Genomic DNA, 18,480 nt, shown 5'->3' with positions numbered 1-18,480 from the left:
TGATGCCTCGGAGAGCACAAAGCCGCATCCCTGACAATTGTGCAGTAACGTGCCCTTGGGAGAGACTCTGCCCATCCCAGACATTCCCGAAGGTCGTGTGTGCCGTGGCTGTTGAAGGGGCACTGAAACATCCCGGAGCTGCTTGGTTTGGGGCACGCACCTGGTTTGACACCGTCCCGCTGCTCTTGCCGTGCCTCGCTGCCTCCGGGGATGCAAAAAGATGGAGAGGGTGAGCGTGGGGCGCTCAGTGCCGGCTGCTCCGGGAAGGCTGCCCAGCTGCGCCGGGGGAGATGGAGACTGACGCCCTGTGTGGCGGTAACTGGGAGTATCTCAAAGCTGTGGGAAGTTCTCTCCGTTATAGTTAGGTCATTGTTTCTTCTGCTTTCTCCTTTTTGGGCTGCTTTATTCTGCCCAAATAATTAATTATTTCTGTGATTAGAGGGAGATTGAGGTTACATTCCTTGTTATGATGCTGGCAGAGCAGTGAAAAGATGAGAGGAAAAATGTGGATGAAGAAGACAACAGAAATACAAATGCAAAGGAGCAGAGATGTAAGACGCAGCAAAGATTCTTCAACAAGTGTGAACAAGATTCTTCTACACCTTAAGTGTGAACCAAGGTGTAAAAAGTGTTGTTCCTGCAGCTTGTAATTGGTCCTCTGATTTTCTACCTACCTTAGAAAATGCTGTGAGTTACCTAAAAGCATTGGCTAGTCTTCTGTTACATAAAATACTGCCTCCTTATAGCTTGAAACCTGACAATGGAGTGTACAGAGATGAAATGCTCCTGAATGACTCTGTGGTGGTTTTGGTTGCTGTGGTGATTATCCATCTGTTTAAATACTTCATATGGGAGATTCACAGTTCATTTATCATGGAAAAGATTTTCTTAATCATTATGCCTGATTCCTGAAACTTTGCACACTTGATTTGCAAAATATTCCACTTTATCTGTCACAGCATAAGGACATGGTGTAGCATTTATAACAGAAGGTACCGTGCTTGGGTTCTGTGTTCACCACTAGCCCAGTGGGCCTGGAACATTGGCACGTGTGTGCTGGCCTGTGCAGTTGTAGAGGCTGACTGCAAACAATTCCTTTAATGAATCCTCAGTCTGAAGAAGTCACACAGATTAAATTGTATGTTTACAGATTCTGATATGAAAACAACAAGCGAGTATATAGGAGGGAGCTAAACATTTTATATATCTGAATCTTACCTATAGCTTGTAATGAATTTAATTCTTACTAATCAATATTCATAATGTGACGTTTTGTTTTTCTTGACAGTTCCCTTCTCCATGGCACAATGTGGCAGATTGTCTTTGGCTTTGAAGTAACTCAGGAAAGGGATGACGTATCTGCCTTTCAGTTTGCACTCATGTTGTCTTTCTGTAGAAAATGATTGGAGTTTTCTTTATAATTAATACCAATTTATTAAAAAGTCTCCATAACTTTTTTTTTAAATTCACTTTTAAAGACCAGCATAAGAAAAAATACTGTATTTAAGCTACCACCTTGAAGCAGCATACATGTTCTGACTTACAACAGAAGCAAGAATTGTTTAATCTAAATTGTCCAAGCTGTTCTTGTAACTTTAATTCACCAGCAAAAATGTTTTGGTTTTTTTGACTTGCTTATGTGGCAAGTTTTCAAATTTCCCTCCTCCAGTGGCAGCAAGCTGTATTCCCATTCCCTGTCACTGAGGACTTAGACCAACTTGTGTGTATTTTTTGTGTCAGAGGTTAGACTGTTTGTTTTTATGACTAATGATGTGGACCTTGGGAGCCACATATCTCAGCACCGCTGAGGAAATATCTAGACTTCTGTTAAAGTGTAATCCCTTTCAGGGCATGCCTATACAAGAGAGTTAGAGACAGCTCAAAGCTCTCTCTGCCCATGCTCCCCACTGGCTGGAGCCAAGCCAGTTCCATCTTAGAAATCTTTTAGCTCTGTTCTCTGCCTGTGCTGCTGGTACAGATGTGCCCTGAGATGTGCCTATGGACACACAGTGACCACAGCATGCCAGAGAGCCACACTTGCTGCAGAACAGATAAAATTATTTGAGGAAAATACAATGTCACTCTAAAGTGTCACTGTCTTTAAAAGACTAAATGTAAACAAGGGCAGGTTTCATGCATGCTCAATGAACAAGGTTAAGTATAAGGTCTAAGAGATCAAGTCCCTTTCGGGTCTCATACTGGGTGAATTTGGCCCAAAATGTGTTTGCTTTACGCCTCAGACAGGCATCTGGGCTCACTTCCTTGTACTTGGTGTCTTATGGTTCTTCGTGTGGGAGCTCCTGACATGCTGTGCTCCTAAGCTGTACAGAAGAAGCCATAATTGAGTCTTAGACACCGTGGTATTTATAATCATTTTGAAACCTCAGAGAGAACAAACATTTAGAGGTTTATAGACAGTCATCATCTTTATGAAGTGCAGGATCTATTTCTGCATTGTCTGCAAGACCCTGCTGAGAATCTCCATGTCCTGCTCGTCAGAAAGCTGCAAACCCAGCATGGGCTCTACTTTTTTCCAAGGATGTGCGCATACATCTCTTATAAATAAGCAGTTATGGTTGTTTCATTAGACCTCTAATAACATCTCTATTTTATTTTCTTTTCAAAGATGTTTATTCAGTGTTGACACATATTTATAATATCATCTCAACAGTAAGAGTCTATCCTGTCAGATTTACAGCTATTATAAAATATGATGCTATCTGCATACAAATGGATGGTGGGAGCCCTACAGACACTTCCCCTATTATTACTGCCTAAGGAAGCAATAAAAATTTAACATTTACCATCGGGAAACACCTGCAGAGATTAAATTAAAACTAGATCATATGCTTATCAGTTACATGTTACAAAAGCAAACTCTTTAGAGATTAACATAAAAATCATTGTTATCAAAATCTTATTAAAAGCTTCAGTTAATACGCTCCATTTTGCACCTCCACTGCTCAAGCATTCTCTGTGTGTGACTTACTGAGTCTTTGTGCAGCTGTAGGGAGGGGAGGCAGGGCAGCCTCACCAACAGCTTTGCTATCGCCTTGGCAAACGCCTGCGCTGATATTTGGGTTTGTTGTTAAAAGCTGACCGCAGGTACCATTTGTCCTTCCCTCTCTGATCCTGGCTGCTTTCTGAAGGGCTCTCCACACTGCACGTTCTGTTTCTTGAGCATGGCGCCAAGGCAGGCTCCAGGCTTCCTCATGCAGTTCTACTGGGAATTACTCTGGAGAGCACTTGTCCTTCCTGCTGAACTTGTTCTTTAGTATGGTCAGCAGGACCGAGACAAGGGATTTTCAAAGGCTAGATGATGAGAACAAGGAGCTGCTGTTGCTGCTAAGCAGACAGTCTTGTGTTTAGTTTGTGCAGCTTTTGGCATGTTCCAAACGTGCTGCAGAAAAGAGAGACCAGAGTCAGGGAGGCAACTGGGCTGGAGTTGATCTCTGACCTGGAAATTCAAAATGCCTCTGGATTTGGGCTTTACTGCCACCAACGACTGAGAAGCTTAGAGTGCAGATAATCTACCTGCTCTGGCTCAAAGAAGACATGCAGATCCTACCTGTGCCTGATTTGCACACACAGTGGTTAGGGTTTATTTCTCCATCTGGTATTACAGTGACCCCTTTGCCTTCAGGCAATAGAAGCAACCTGCCTTGGGCATATTCCGAACTGTGTATGAGAGGGTATTACTCATGAACAGCCTGGATTGCTTAGGTGAAGGCCCAGGCCAAAACATCTTCTGACTGTGGAGATTCTGCCAAGTTTGGTGGATCTGGAGGAGGTCACACTAAGAAGAGGTTAGGATCATTGTTTCTGTGATTTTAAAATAACTAGAATCATGTAGTTTAACAAAGGCCAAACTCAGAAGAGCATTAAGGAGTGTCAGACCATGGTTTCCTCAAGACATTTATTTTGAACACAAATATGATACAGGGAACCCTCTGGTGATTTTTTTCCCAACCCCTCACCATCTCCTCTGATGTGTTGGCACAGACTGTCACATTTAGTTAAGTGAATGAGGAGTGCTGTGGGAGTCCAACTTAAAAAAAAAAAAAAACCAACAGCAACTTAGTTTTATAGACAAAATAGTGCATAGACCTGTGGTGTGGGGAATGCAGAGCCAAAGCAGACCCAAAGAAAGGGAGCAGAAATGACTGAAGCTTGCTTTGCAGGGAAAAAAAAATGTCTGTGCAACCATGGCCTAACATTTTAAGTAATAAGGATTTGCTGGCCCAGCTGATTTTCTTTGAAATAGGTTAAGGAGTATTCAAACAAGTATATCCAGATCAGAGGGGTGGTAGCCTATTGCTGGGCAAAGCTCACCAGCCTCTGGGCAAACTAGGGGAGGACTGTGCTGTCAACAGAGCTGGATTTGGGAGGAGACACATGTCCACAGCCTGACTTGCAGCACTGTCACAGCCTAACCCAGGCCTGCTGTGTGCCTCCCTCTCAGAAGAGCTGGAGTGTGCACTCTGCTTTTCTTCATGCCTGCAGGGACAGGCTGTGCATAAACAATTTTATAACAAGCTCTCCTTTGAGGGGAGGTAATGGCCAGACCCAGTCACTTCAGCACCAGCCACAGGTGCATCCCAATTCTGTGTGGAAGCCTGAGTTCTGTCATTTTGCTTGGATAAATCACCGTATTTAACTTGGAAAGGCCGACTCATCCCCTCTTGCTCTGCTTTCAGGCTCTGAGCAGTGTGAATTATTGACAGGAGGATTTAAGGTTTCATTTTTCAAAAATGACGCACATTTTTGTATGTACATACCTATAGCCAAGATGTAGAAATTCGTTCACTGTAGTCTGAATTTTCCATCGTCATTATACTAAATAATTCACTTCTGCTGCCACTAGAGGTATAACATTCACCTGAACAAATACCAAAGGAAACATTTAGTTGGAAATCCTGCCCATATTAATATTTCATTTTTCAAATAATGTTTTTGATCTGGGTTCTTTTGGAGGCCTCAGCCTACTTTGCCTGTTCCTGTTGGGCACCCTTTCTTTTATTGAACTACAGCTGGCTACTCCTGAGATGAAATGCCACTTTGTGATGAAAGGGTACAGAATTGAGTGCTCATTTAAACTGCATAAAAAGCTAAATTATAGTATCAGTCATTGTATCAATCATCTGTGACTACCTCATGTGCAGTCTTGTACCAACACATTTGTAAGCCTCATTCCACATCAATTCTGGTGCAAATTTACATTTATTCTGGAACGCAAACATAACAAAATTTATTTTAAATTACTTCGCTTTTTTTTCTCCCTATGTAATAACCAGTCCTCAGATATAATCTCCTTCTTGAAAGTCATGAAAATGTCAGTGGGGACAAGGGTAGCAATTAAGTTCCCAGGTTTCCTTTGGCACTGGTAGGAGAATTGCTGCATAACCTGGGTTTTCACAGCAGACCTGCAGTGCTTAAGTGGTCTGAGTGAGCCCAAGGGATCTAAATTACACCTGGCCACAGCCTGGTGAGAAACTAATCTTTGTCTATTTGAAATTCGTAACCTTTCTTTCAAAATGTTCTGCCACGCTCAGAGCCAGGCTCTGCCCAGCCTGTCCTGGGAGACTCAGGGTGGTTTCTGTGGGCATTGCCTGCTGTGCCGCCACCACCAGCTCTCCTGCTGCCTTCCACACGGCCCCCTTTTCCTTCCTACTGCAGTTCCAGGTGCTGCTTCCCACGTCCCCCTCAGCTGTGCCTGAGCAGCCCAGTCAGACGCCAGCACCAGCCTGGGAAGGAGCGTGGGGACAGCGAGTGATGCCAGCTGGAGCTACAAATCTGCGTGGAGAGCAAGCCCCAAAACAGCGTCCTGCCACTTTGTTCTTCCAGGGCTGCACCCACCTTGCTCCGGGGAGAAGTGGAAGAAAGCAGGAAACAGCATCATGAATGCTGGAGGAAGAGATCTCCTTCACCTGTTTTGTGAAGTTTAATTTGTTAGTTTGGGTAAAATTGCAGCATTCAGAAGATAATGGTGTGATGGTTAGACACAGACATAGGCTTTAATTTAAAATCCCCTGCACTGCAGCATGGTGTACACCCCTTATTTATAGGCATTGTGCTACTTGTCACAGAAAAAATATTTTGGAGAGAAAGTAGTGAAACAAGACACCAGATGATCTCAGAAGTTTTCCTCTAAAACAAATTCTTGAGAAAACTACTGATTTCTTGAAGGATTTCCTTACTGTAAGAGTGACTTTAGCTGGGAAATGTGTTCCCTGCATAAGTGAAGCACAAATCCTCATAAAACTCCAGGTATAGTGCAGTCTTTCCCCAATATGGCACTAATAGCACAGTTCAGTACAGAACACATACATATTGTAGCTGGTGTATTCTTACTTTTAGTTTCTTTGTATTTTTGGTAGTAATACTGATAAATTCACCAAAGTCTTATTACACTCATAAGAAATATTTTACTAAGGGAAACAATGAGCATCTGGGATACTTTGTATTATATTAGGATAAAAGTCAGTAAAGTAATATCACTAAAATTATAGCAGCGGGAGATAAAAATTAGATCTATGGAATTCAGTGAAAACAACAGCTCTACTGTCTGATCTTATTTCTGCCCTCCACACACTCATTAGCAAGACCATGCCATTTATTTACAGCTGCCTCCTATTGCAGGCCCAATCTTAGGCAGTAAATTCAACTGCAGAAGTATTTTCACTAAAGCAGTTGCATTTAGAATAAAGTTGCCAACATGCTTTCTCCCAAAAAATCAACAATATGTGTGGCAACTCTGTATGCTTTGTATGCAATTTTGGGAACTTTTCCCAGTGATACAGTTTAGAGTCAAGTTGACCTTTATGGGTTTCACAGCTAAGGTAACAGTTACATAAAAAGCATGAATGAGCAACAACAAAAGAGGAAGGCTGGGATCATATAATCTGAACACCAGAACTGCCTGCGTTTATACTTTACTATTTCAGTGAGGGAGGCAGCACTGAAGAATGGTAACGCTCATAACTTTAGGTAAAGAAATGGAAGTTCTGCTTTTATTCCCTGTATTGTCCTAAGTCATTTAAGACCAGACAGCAAATGTCACCTGATTTAGATTAAAAATTAAAATGTACAACTAAAAAGAACAAAAAACAAACCAAACCTGTTACCAACAGTGAAAATTCTGCTGGGTGGTAAAGAAACAGGGGCCTGCAGCAGTCAAGGTGATTTTCAATGACAAAAGTACCTTTGGCACTTATGCAGTTTAAATGAGCACTTTGGCCGATTAGGCAGGGATTTCTTCCTCAGTGAATAAGCATAAAATACTGACACCATGTGAAACATGTTGCATGTGAATTGGTTTATATGACTGTTAACAGTTGGGACTAATATCTGTCACTAAACTAAAATATTGGCAACTACACCAGTAACAGGAGAGTTTCTCTGTTGCTCAGTCTCGCTGGTTGGTAATGTTCCCTGCTTTAGTTTTTGCTAAGATACAGAAGGCTTCATTTTCAAACAAACAAATAATTTAATTATTACAAGAGATATATGACATGCCCACAACCATGGCTGGTAGAAGTGTTTCCATTTGTTATGATCCTAGACCAGATCTGGGCTCATCTGGTGAGCTTCTTCCAGCATAATGATACTTGGGTTTTGTGGGACTTTCCTTCCTTTCTCTGTGGGATTCTGGGGCAGACATCTGGGATGGCTTAAGGAACTGGATTAAGTTTGGGTCCTCTTGGGGGACCAGCAAAGAATCCCTAGCCTTTGAGGCCAAAAATTCATACTTCACTGAGTTTGCAAAAATTGACCTGCTTGTCCCTCTCTCCAAGATTCAAAAAGGCCTCTTTCGGAGAGGCAGCAGATTGGCCTCAATGTCGCTCAAGCCAACAGAGTTTTTGTTCAGCTGCTGTATTTGAGGCCTCCCTACTTCTTATTTTAACTGTTCCTAAAATATTTCTACATTAACAATGCATAATATTAGCACAAATAAATCTGCCAGGCTTGCTGAAACAGTTTGCTTATAGTTTCATTGATCTTGACAGCAATAAACAATAGCGTTTCTAGAGGGAGAACTGAGTTTTTCTGTATATTTGTTGTGCTAGTTCTTGGTTCAGTATTTTTTTCCACTATTGTCCATTAAAATTTGTTTAATAGTGTGACACAGCGACTGACGCTGGAATCCTCTGATGTCTTTTGGAAATGCAATAGAAGCAATTTCCAGCCCATGTCACAGGAAATTTGCATGTTCCAATGAATAAAAATTAAGATGAAAGCAGGATGTGTGGGAAGACCTGGTAGTGACAGAATCATTCCCAGCTGCTTTCTTGGTTGCAGAGTAATCACAAAACGAGGATTTTTACCAAGCTTGTTTAATCCTCATCTCTGGATTTTGGAAGGATGTAGCTACTGCCAGCTGCCTTGCTGAGTTATGTGCATGTTCAGTACTGCTGGAAAACTCATGATTAGGCTCTGACCAGAAAACAAACCTCAGTGGGAAAGAACTGTCACCAAACCCCTAAAGTCCACTGTCTGCAGAGTCCCATTTCTTAGATGAGCTGGCTTTGTTTTAATGGCGTTAAGGGAAAGCTCTATTTGGAGGCAGAAGGCAGAGTGTAGCCCTCGCCTCTGAAATCAGATCACACTCTTTTGCCTATCTACTGGGAAAGGAGCAGCTGAGGATAAAGCTTGCACACAGGCAGATCTGTATAGTGTTTCAAGGAAAGCTTCGGAAAAGATAAGATTCTTATTTTGTACTTTGACAAAGAGCTGCACTGAGTGCAGGAGTCTCCACGTTACACTCACAGCAAGTACAGCAGTTTCCCATCGTGTTGCTGCAGCACTGCCCCACCTCATTTTATTGCCCTCCCCTGTTTGCCACATCACCAGCTCTAGGGAGCTATGGATGTGCCAGTCCCAGAGCCTGGAAGCAAAGGGTTCATGGGAGAGCTTTCTAAGTCTCTGCTAGCAATGGGAAATTAAGAGTCCAGCAGCCTTTGCTCAAAAACAGTCAACAAGTAAAGAAAACAATTATGGTTGTGTCTGGTATGCAGTAAGGCTTTAAATTTCAGTTTACTTACCTTTCAAGGGTTCCACATATCTCGTATTTGACCAGAGGTTTGCAAATGTGGCCCTGGGAGGGTTGCATGGGTAATTGGCTGGCAGCCTAGGACTGTATTTAATTAGCAAGGAATGCACCGGCCCTAACTGCATTCCCTGCAGGAGCCACAACCCAAATGGCTACAGGTGCTGTCCTGCTTGCTGCTCAGGCCCAGGGACTACTGCTTGGAGTACTGCATGCTGCAATTGGTACTGCATTTGGGAAAGTACATTTGGTTATCACTATCACGACAGAAATCTTTCTATTTTCTGTGTTTTGCTCTGCCATAATGACAGGCAATATCATCAGAGTTAGGGTCCTGCTGTCCTCTTAGTACATGAACATGGCAACTCCTGGTTGCCATAACCTTGCTGGAGTCACATTTTTAAATGCCTCTTTGATTAACCATTTTGGGACAGCTGGGCCTGACTCTGACTAGTATCAGCTGCTGATCTTCCTGAGTTCATCTGGAGTTTCAAGTTTCAAGTGATTGATACCTCAGAGAACTAAGCTCAAAGTGCACCCTAAAGTACCCACAGTCAAAGCCCATTAACTGGAATGTCTGTGTTTCACTGAGTCTTCTTGGAAAGCTGACGCTAATTTTTCCTTTGTTTCCACCATTCTGAAGTGTTCTGCCTTGATATACTGTTCTGTTTCTTTATGCAGTCTGCTAGCTAAATACTCCCTTTAGTGGTAATTTCTGAATTAAAAAAAAAAAGTTCTATTTTTGTGGTGATTACAGTTTTATTAGGTGATTGTTCACCTGAGACATAATTCAAGTAAGCTCCTGTTATGTGTATTGAAGGGTAATTTATAGTTTCAGTGCATTAAGCTATGTATTTTGTGTCATGGTGGCTCCTCCCAAGAACAGCAGGAACCTTGTAGAACTGTGCTTCTCTCTTTGTTTGTTTTGCTTCTGATCTATGCTTGTTTTTTCATAACTACTTCTCAAAGGTTTGTTCCTTTATTTTGTCTCCATCCATTTTCCTGCATTTTATTTTCTCTGTTTTACATGTTGCTTAACGCGTGAGCACTGGGAAGATCTGAGCAAGTGGGGAAGGAAAAGGGCTTTGGGAGCACAAACCCCAAGGCATTGTTCTGAGATACAAACCCCTGAGGGACACAGACCAGTCTCAGTGACAGCCTTTGCAGAAAACTCACACCGCCAGGGATGCTAAACAACGCAAGACCCCCCTGCCTTAGTGCAAATGTATCCGCTTGCCTCTACTTTTCATTTTAACCTGCTTCTAAGCTAAGAATACAAGTCCTGTGGAAACCTTGACTCCCAGTAGCTCATCACAGATTTCCACTATGACAGGCTGTCACTAGGCCTCTGAAACTTTTAATTTAATTTCTTGTGTGTATATATATATATATATGTATGTATGTATATATACATGTATATATAAGGCCTGTACCTAGCATTGATTACCCATGTTGTCCTTTTCCCTTCTCTGCTTTCTTCTCTCTTTTACTTTTCTGCTGAGTGGTAAAATGAGGGAGCAGGATGTGTGTCCTGGGAGGAAAGGGGATCTTGCACAGGGTGTGGCAAGAGGGTGGGGTTGCTGGGGATAAGGGACAAGCTGCCTGCCCCTGGCTCAATGGTGATGCAGAGTGTGTGTTGTGCAAGGCTGCAGAAGTGTTGGGGTGACGAATGAGGTTGTTGTGACATGGGAAAGGGCTGGCACAAACTCCCAGTTCAGCTGGATTTTCCATGCAAACACAATGGGTTTAGCTGAATAAGGAATAATTGAAAATGTTTGGATGAGAATTGGCAATACTACAGCCTTTTTAAAATACAAGGATGAGCATAATCATAATTGCAATTTTTTGTTCTTTATATGAATGTTGAATGTAAAATCTTTCTTTGCTGATACTGTTTTTTAAAAATTAAACTGAGTGACTTCAGGGTGGAGTTTCTGGTTTCTCTTTTGGCTTGTTTGGTTTTCCTTGCTGTCTGAGGTAAATTGTTACTTTCACTTGGCTATGGAGACTGGTTGTTTGGTTGCTTTGTCTTTCTTTTTTTTTGTAGAACATACTGAATTATTACTGGGGACTGACGAGCATTTTGACCAAAAATGGGGGCAGCTACATTTTCTACTCTTTAAATATGAGATAAATGCTACAATTAAATGCCAAAACATAGGATTGGAATTTCCTTGGTTTAACCTGAGCTAACGCAATATTCTGTCTCTGAACAATCATAAGTGTGGTTGCTGTAGGGAAAATGGGGAGAGGGTTGAATTGGAAAGCTCTGCCAGAAGCATCTTCTGCCTTCTGAGGGAGGCTGCTGGCAGATGGAGTCAGGCAGGAGAATGCAGAGAATGTTTGCTGCTCCTTAGTGATGTGCAACACCCGGGCTCATGGCTCAGCATGGAACAACAGGAACTACCACGCTGTTTCCAGGAACAGCCAGCAGTGCCCGGGGAGGGAGGAAAAGGCCACATACCAAATCATCTTGACTTGATGCCTCCTCCCAGCTCTGGGTAAGGGTTTGAAAACACAAAAACTTCACCAAAGCTATAGTGTTTATTTGCTGTTGATCACACTGTCCCAAATGAATTTGTTTAATGCCTTTTAAAATCCATTTTCAATCTCTAGAACCTCCAGAGGCACTGACTGCCACAGTGCAATTATGGATAGTAGGAAAGAGTACTTCCTTTTGGGTGTGTTTGTTTTAAACCTACTGCTAAATGCGTTTGTTAGATGCCCCCTCAGCTTTTGTACTGTAAGAGAAAGTGAACAATTACTCTGCATTTACCTTCTCCATTCGGTGTTTTACAGACTGCCATCATTTTCCCATCCTGAAGAGCCTTTGTCTATTTTATTTCTTCTTGTAGTGAAATTGTTCTATATCTCAAAAAAGACAAATGTGGGCTTTTTATTACTCCTCTCTTTTTTTCTCCTCTCAGACAAAAGTGTCAAGGAAACCCTATACAGGAATACCATGGTTGAAAGTTTTTTTGGTGTTTCTTTGTGCCAAAATAATTAGCATTTGGCTCTTGGAAATTATCAAAAGCTTCTGAAAGGAAGAGAAAATATTGTTCTTGTAACCCCATCCAGGTTGAGATTGTGTTCATATCCAAAACTAAGAGAATGCAGCAAATAAACAGAAATATCTGGGTTTGAATTTTCCCTTTGTTGCCAACAAACGCTCCAGCTTAATACACAAAAATCGAGTGAGTGCAAGAAAGTGACAAAACTGGGACCTGAGAGTTCAGGAAGTTCAGTAATTCAGTCTGTACTGAGCAAGGTCAGCAGCACTAACAGGACACAGCAGCTCCAGAGAGAGTGGGGCTGTTTTATTATACTTAGTCCAGAATAAGCACAGTATCTTCTATGATGTCTAAATCTGAAGGGACAGAGGAGTAAAAGAGAGAACATTTTTATTTTAAGTTTCTGTGTTCCTATCTGGCACAAATACTCCATCTGAGAAAGGCGAATGCAAATGTCTCCAGATCTGAGTACAACCATCTGCAGGGAGCACTTTGCTGTCCTTTCAGTCTGGCAAAGTGACAAAGCTCTTCCACCTTGTGCCCTTTTTTCCTACCTTGTTGCATTTGAGCTGACTCTTCAAGACTCTGTACACCTACTTCTTGCTTCCTGCTGTATCTCAGTTGTTTGGATTTCCCTTCTGCTGTGTGCTGCTGCCCTGCACTGTCTCCTCCTGCCATCTCCCCTTTCCATGCCCCCCCCAGAGAGAAGGGCTCTCACAAGATGTGGTTGTGTCCCTGTCTGTCTTCCTGGATGCTTGTTTCTTCCAAACACCTACCAGATACCTCAGGAGATGGGCTTTCACTTCCTCTTCTTCATTATCTATCCATCTATCTATTAAAAAAAAAAAAAAAGTTGAAGAATGGAAAGGTCTTTGCTTTATTTTCCCATGCAATTGCTTTTTGCTCAGTTTCCTGCTAAGTTCCCAATGCTACTTGGGCTTTTACCTCCTGTCCCACCTCGTTTTCTCATTAGATCACGGCTGAAATTAGCAGGTGAGAGCTACAAGGCAGGTCGATTTCTCTTGCCTCTGTAGTGAAGGCTCGATAGGTTTAAAGTTATTTTTAAAAAAATAAAAGAAATGAAAACAACAAAATAAGCACTTCTAACAGGGAAACCAAGGTAGGAAGGCCACGTACCCATGGAAAGTGCTGATGAAGGTCTATAACAGAACCAGCAAGAGCTCATGTGGCACCAAAGCCTTGTGTTCCAAATAGATCATTCTGTCTGCTTTTGTAACTGTCTTTAACGACAAATAGTCTTTAGGATTAAATATGGGATTCCTTTGGGGAAAAGTATTTTGTGAAAATTGCTTATAGGAAAATGCAATGATTTTATGGCACAGTGTATTTCTGTATCATTTTTAATTGTTTTGGGGGAACTAAACAATGATAAACATAGACATAGAAACATTTGGTTTCAGTAAGATGATGATGATCTGTTAAGAATATGTTGGAAATGTTAATATTCATCCCTAAATGATAATAATGTTTCCTGTTTGGAACCAATAAGTTTCTTTAGGTGCCCTCAGCACACAGTTAGCATCCCATGGAGTGGTGTCCCATCAATATTTTGGAGACTGTCCCTAACATTTTTTTAAGACACATGGTGCCATGCCTGTGAGGGACAGTGGGTGTTCCAGTGCAGTGAAATGATGGTGAGGGGTGAAAGGTGACCTGCTGAACGGAAATCAGAGGGCTGAGGCTCCCTCAGGCTTCCAGAAACGTTTGGTCTGCTTTGGATCAGGCACAAGCAGTATGTGGAGTGCAGTCAGATTAGCTAAACTTTCTCTGTGGGAGATACTTTGAACTCTGCAAGGGAGAATTTCTGTTGTAGGCAAGCCACATATATAGTAAAAAATCATAACTGTGCCCAGAAATGAAACAGCCAAGTGTGGCTTTTGCTTTATGATAAATCCTGTCAGTTCAGAGCAGGTCCCCAGCCCATGAGTATTTGCCATAAAACAAATGCTGATAGGTTATAGAGAAACGGTGTGAACTTCTCACTTGGTGGCACAAATCTGTGTAGCATAGCCTGGGAAAACGACTCTCCTAACCAGTCTCTGTTGACTCCAGTCTATTTAAACATATGTATTTTCAGGTTTCAGTTCTGGTAACGATATCCTGCTTTTATGACTCTTCCTCACAGGAACCCAGGCAGAAGGATGTAGTTTTCCTCAGAAGTGGCAATTTTTTAGTCTGCCTTTATATTTTATATTGTAGAATGTAATAAGATTCAAATACTTCTACTTGCACATTCATTTAATTCATATTGTTGCTTTCCACATTGGTAATACTCTGGAATTTTTTTCTGTGGGATTTTTTTTTTTCTTTCTTTTTTAAATGCCTTTCATCCAAAGATCCCAAGCTGATTTGGCCTGATTCCCAGGTACAGCTTAGCAACACTTAGCATAAGACCAGTAAAAGGAAGTAACTGGGAATTTCACGCAGTTCTTGGCAGGCTGTCAAACCACATGCACCTACAGGTGGAGCATCCCAGGCCTGTGAGCCCCTGCTTCCCGTGGCTGTGACTGCCTTATGCAAGGCTCCTGTCTTGGCCACAAATCCCTCTTCCTTTCTCTTACCCCCTAGAACAAGCTCTGTTGTTCCCAGTGTTTATCAGTGAGAGATGAGGAATCTTTTCTAGGGGAGAAATTGGTAGGATATACAGGGGCTTGTGGCTGGGGCCATTAATCTGATGTTATTTGCTGTTGGATCACAAACAAGCACCAGGCTGAAGCACAAGCTTTCAATTTTGTATTTCCCTGCATAGGTATGTGCACAATTTTAATTCCTTTTTCGTATCTTCTGAGGTTCACAGTAACTCAATTCTCAGTTTGCTAAACAGGAGAAGGTTTCAGTTTCTTTTTCAACAGCCAGAATATTTTTCAAACTTTTATTCTGAATCCTGTTTCTTCTTTGGAGAGACTCTTGGACTTTGAAACTTCTTCTCATATGGCAAGCCTTGCCTGTCTGGAAATCTGTTTTGGCATGCTTTGCTGTTCAAAGTGCTGCTTTGTGGGTTCATTTTATGTCTCCTTGGAGACATTTTGTCAGAATTTTGCTTATCTACCAGTATTGCAAAACGATCCCCCATCTTAGGCAACCAATCACTTCCTCATCCCCTTCTCATTGGTCTTTAAAGCAAAATGGGAATGAAACTCTCTCTGCTGTTACACAGGCTGTGGATCTGACTTCCACCTTTGGACTGTGAGCAGTATTAGCCGTGCTTGCATAAAACTTTGCAGGCAGAGGAAATCTTGCTGAACTGTGCTTAGCAAAGGGTTAACACATGTCTGAGGGAGAAGAAGAGAAAATCAGGATGGCTGGACTCTGCCCCCTGGTTAAGTGGCTGCTTCTTTGAAGTATGTGGAAGACAGATGAAAAACCTCAGAGTTGCCCTGAATTATCTTCCTGGGCATACAGCTCTCTCTCTTAGTAGTTAAATATGACAGTTATAGTGCAGTATTCATGCACTGTCAATAAATCAGTAGAAAACATGCTGCAGTCAGGGCAGACTATGTATCCATAGTCTGTTCTTTATGTTTTAGCTGAAAATAGAATTCCTGAATTTGCTGAAGCCTGTGAAAAGAAATTCAGGTGCACATCTCCACTGGAGACTTACACAAAGTCTGATGGCTCACAGTAACCAGGGTTTGCTCCTCAGCTTCCATTACTGTCCTCCCATCTGCAAACCCAGATTCCTGAAAAGCAGCGAAAAGGCAAATTTTGGATCAGGCTCCCAAGCTCTTGAGTGGAATCACTGCAGAAAGGAGATGGAGTAAATGAAAGGGGAAGAAATCTTTAAGGTGAGTCACAATTTCACGGAAGGTTGTAGTGTAGCTACAAAACAGAAAATAGAAAAAAGGCCCTGCTGAGCAACATCCTGGAAAATACTGGTTTGGGGGTTTTGTTTGTGTTTGTTGGTTTGGGTTATTTTTCTGTTTTGTTTTTCCAGAAGGGGCTGTGTGACACACTGGCAGAAGCAGCCTGGCCTTTTTTAGTGTCTGGCTTAAGAGCAGCTAACTGCTGACAGGGGAGAATATTTTGCCCTGATGCAGCACACAATATCACAGGAATTGAATTTGCTCAGCTTCTGCCATCTTGAATATAACTGTGAAGGAGCTATTATTCAGAACAATTTCTTACCTTCCACACTCGGGTCCAGCTGCACACAAAGTCTTTAAGTTAACAGGGGATTTCACCATTCTGAAAGGGACAGTATAGATTTAGAGTTGCCTAAGAGCTAAACCCTTCTGAATTCACACTGTGGTACTGAAAAATGCACCTTGTGTGGTGCCAAGCAAGTCCCTTAGCTCTGGTGGCAGCCCCTTCTTTTGTGTGATAGAGATCATACCTCCCACCTCATGGCATGGATTAATCTATATTTTTGTAGTGATTTAGCAGTGACCACTTCTGCTGTGGCTGGAAGCACTTCAAATTAAGCAGGAAAGTCATCAGGGAGCTGTAGTACACGACCAAGATAGGGAGCCACAGCAGCAGAGGGAGGTTGGAAGGGTTTAGCTGTTGATCCAGATTTTAAGTAGATAATTTCTGACTAATGTATCCAGTGTGCCCCAATTTCAGGTGGCTAATCAGTGCCAAAGCTGAGCACCTTCAGTGCCTAAAGTAGTGTGGCTTCTGTCTCACAGGCGTATTACTTGTTCAGGGCAAAAAGCAGCTAGGTGAGAAAAAAGTAAGATGATGCAATATAAAAGTGTTAAGAAACAAACTGTTAGTGTTAAAATCCTGTCAGAGGCAACAGCTTAGATGTTAAGCTGTGTTAGGACAAAACCCAGAAAATAACACTTCTCAGCACAACAGGGAAAAATACCACTGATCCATTTGGTTCAAAAATTGACTGCAGTTATTAATCCAGAATAATGTTCCTTTTTACTGTGGGATAGAATACCTGCACAGAAATAATTTCAAAATATTTAATTATAGGAGACCTTAACCTGCTGTGGCTATTGTGATTAATTTCCCCATAAAGACAATTTCTTTAACTATTGCAGTTGAAAAAATGTAGATGAGTGTATTTTCAATTAAAAATCAAGAAAAGTTTAAACTTTATAGAGGTGATGAATGTCTGCTGCCACAGCTGCCAGACAGTCAGCACTGCAAACACAAACTGCATGGAGGCAAAGTAAAAGCCACTCCAGCTGCATGCATGCATGTTAGCAACCATGGTGTCTGTAATTTCAGGAATAAAAAGTGTCTCATTAAACTAAATAAATGTCTTGCATTGTGACTAGAAGATTTGTAGACTTCAGCTATTGCAGTGTCCAGCTGGAGCACGATCCAAACAACAAGATCCTCAAGACAGAAAGAGGGAAGAGTATGTGAACCTTGCCTGCTGCTGCCCTTGGAAAGGTCAACCTGTGAAATGGGAAACAAGAGTTTCATCTTGACCTGTAAATACTATATTTGGATGGGAAAGAAGTAGCTTTTAGCTATCTGGTGGTCTGGAATTTAAAAAAAAAATGATGAGGATATGAACTTGTAATTGTTTAGCATTTCATGCAGCCAGTCAAGGAGGCTGCAGGACACGGGACCGCTGGATTGCCAGCTGGAATTGGCTGAGGTCAGCTGGAGGCAGAAGGGAGTCTCTGACCTCATCTGGTTGACATGAAAGCAATGCATAGGTGGCCTCATCGAGTTCCCGCTGCCAGGACCTGGCAGTGTTAGGTGGCGTCTTCTACCAATAGCTCATTTTCCATTCAGGCCTTTGAGAATCCATTCCTGCAAAGGAGTTATCTTTCCAGACTAACATGCAGTGGTACAAAAATACAGTATCTGTATTTTTATCTTATCTACAGAGATTCAAATCCCATTTGTTTCAGTCTGGCTCCATTCATGTGAACTAATCATTGCATAAAAATATTTATCTGTTTATGCCTCCTGGCATTTCTGGTATGATTGTTAAAATTCAGAAACTTTAATTGCTGATACACATGCACAGTTTATGGAGGGCGTGGATAATGGAATGGAGTCTCCAAGTTTGACAGGATTCTTTTTCAAAATGAGCTGCTTTTCAGCTATTAGTTTACCTACTTTTGGTACAATAGAATCAATTAATGAGATGTTACTTGAAAAATATTTGCAGAAGTTTTTTAAAAGGGAGACTTCTTTCTAATGCAAATATAAAGACTGCAGATCCTGTACAGGTGTTGAGCTTTTTCTGGTGGCAAAAGGGATGAGTACGTTCTGATCAAACTGGTATCTTTACCAACATCTGTGTTTCATCATGCTTTGTAATGGGGCATTAGAATTCACCTATGTTGTGCAACAACAGTATTGTCCAAGTGCTTCACAAAAATTGAGTGAGAACTGAAACTGATTCTGCCTGCTGTTGAAATGAATGGCAAAAAATATGTGGGATAAGCCTCTAGATTTAAAAGCACTGGAAAACATTATCAGCTTATT

General features: G+C 41.8%; 1 long non-coding RNA gene across 2 annotated transcripts; it reads right to left on the bottom strand.

Annotated features, from left to right (window-relative positions):
* Nucleotides 1-2,158: 2,158 nt before the first annotated feature.
* Nucleotides 2,159-9,088, bottom strand: LOC134563982 (uncharacterized). 2 transcript variants are annotated; one of them, XR_010083445.1, is made up of 4 exons: nt 9,042-9,088; nt 5,857-5,927; nt 4,779-4,879; nt 2,159-3,400 (listed from the first exon to the last, which is right to left on the bottom strand). It is a non-coding gene; the product is annotated as an uncharacterized LOC134563982 (long non-coding RNA). The 2 variants fall into 2 exon arrangements; XR_010083446.1 differs by lacking the exon at nt 2,159-3,400 and adding an exon at nt 3,959-4,048.
* Between the last annotated feature and the right edge of the window lie 9,392 nt (nt 9,089-18,480).

The sequence above is a fragment of the Prinia subflava genome, chromosome Z (assembly GCF_021018805.1).
Source record: "Prinia subflava isolate CZ2003 ecotype Zambia chromosome Z, Cam_Psub_1.2, whole genome shotgun sequence".
Lineage (NCBI taxonomy): Eukaryota > Metazoa > Chordata > Aves > Passeriformes > Cisticolidae > Prinia > Prinia subflava.
This window is presented reverse-complemented; position numbering and strand designations above follow the sequence as displayed.